This window comes from Sinocyclocheilus anshuiensis, unplaced genomic scaffold (genome assembly GCF_001515605.1).
Source record: "Sinocyclocheilus anshuiensis isolate Anshui unplaced genomic scaffold, SAMN03320099.WGS_v1.1 scaffold109, whole genome shotgun sequence".
NCBI lineage: Eukaryota > Metazoa > Chordata > Actinopteri > Cypriniformes > Cyprinidae > Sinocyclocheilus > Sinocyclocheilus anshuiensis.
This window is the reverse complement of record NW_015539824.1, coordinates 216,870-218,959: the sequence shown is the minus strand read 5'-3', so window position 1 is coordinate 218,959 and position 2,090 is coordinate 216,870.

Sequence of the window (2,090 nt, the reverse complement as noted above, 5' to 3'; positions counted from 1 at the left end):
GAGAGAAAAAAAAAAAAAAACAGACAACCTGTGCAAATGTAGCGAGTTCCTGTTATTTCCGCGGACATCATCCCACAGCAGAAATGTGTTACGGAGAAATTATTCAAAACTGTCAAGCATGAAATAGAAGCCAACAGAGAAAAACATATAATTAAAAAATATATATATAATAGTTTATTTACAAAGGTGCATGTGGAATGACAAAAAATAAACAAATAAAACTATTTGTTATATTTTTTCAGCTATTAAGCATTTGCTAATATTATATTAATATTAATTGATTATTTGGTGAATATTAATGCAGGAAACCAGGAGTGCTAGCTTTACAATGGCATAGCAAGTGTGGCAAGTTACAAAGGTTGTGTGCATGGAAATAGTAACCAGCAGCTCTGTAAGTAAGACAGCATACTTACACAGCCAAAAGGCTAACGTACAGTCAGAAAATATTTGAAAGCAATTAATTATAATCGTTCCTCTTAAATATCTCAAATCTCTAAGTGCTTTCTGCTTTTACAAAGAACACAAAATATGTTCTACAAAGATTAAATAGTACATCCATCACATTTTCCTACCCACTCACCGACTTCTGAAAACAATTAGCATCTTAGCATTATTTATTGAGGTGATAGTGAAGTATGGCAGCGCTGTGGTGTCCTCTGACCCCACTGATGGAAGGATAAGTCTTTAAATGAAGGTGTCCTTGACTGGATTCAAACAATCCTAATGGGAATAATTAGCCCTGCTTGCTATAATTGACACTTTATGTGAGGAGCATGGCAACAAGACAAAAATAACAAGGAGCTGCTAAAACTGTCAAACCAGAAGTCTCTCTCTCCCACTCCATCATGCATACTAATGCTGCAAGGTGCAAACAAATAACAATGAATTATTTCTTCATTTAAAGTACACAGGAAGAGCTGTGAGAGATAGATAGATGATTGATAGATAGATAGATAGATAGATAGATAGATAGATAGATATAGGATAGGACAAAACAATGTATATAGATAGGTAGATATTTTGAGTATAGAATAGATAGGTAGATGTAGTAGGGCTTGCGCTATATCGAATTAAGATATCGATATATTTTTCGATACGGAATAAGGTGATATAATTTAGGGTTGGGCGGTATATCGCGATTGTACAATATATTGATATATACTGATAGATAAATAGAATTTTAAACCTACAGGTAAGTGTTTTTTTTTTTTAATGATAGCAGTAACTGTAAAGCAATTATAGGGTAAGCTAAACAAAATATGCCATTGACCTGTGCTTTAGTTTTTATTTATTTTCATTTTTAATTTAGTGAATTTAACTTTTGCTTTAGAATTTTTATTTTGTTTTTAGATTGTAATGTTACAATATTAGAATGTAATGTGATTTTAACCCATTTTTGCCCAAATATATAGCATGGCGTATGATTACATTCACTATATTTGTTTTCATAGCCCTTAATATAAACATTGTTTCATTGGGCAACATTGGGCAGGATGAAAAGAAAAATACATATCTATCTATCTATCTATCTATCTATCTATCTATCTACTTACTAACTTGATTGTGGCCTGTGGAATGTTGGTCCACTCCTCTTCAATGGCTGTGCGAAGTTGCTGGATATTGGCAGGAACTGGAACACGCTGTCGTATACGCCGATCCAGAGCATCCTAAAACATGCTCAATGGGTGATCCAGAAGATCCTAAAACATGCTCAATGGGTGACATGTCCGGTGAGTATGCTGGCCATGCAAGAACTGCAATGTTTTCAGCTTCCATGAATTGTGTACAGATCCTTGCAACATGGAGCCTTGCATTATCATGCTGCAACATGAGGTGATGGTCGTGGATGAATGGCACAACAATGGGCCTCAGGATCTCGTCACGGTATCTCTGTGCATTCAAAATGCCATCAATAAAATGCACCTGTGTTCGTTGTCCATAACATACGCCTGCCCATACCATAACCCCACCGCCACCATGGGCCACTCGATCCACAACATTGACATCAGCAAACCGCTCACCCACACGACGCCATACACGCTGTCTGCCATCTGCCCTGTACAGTGAAAACCGGGATTCATCCGTGAAGA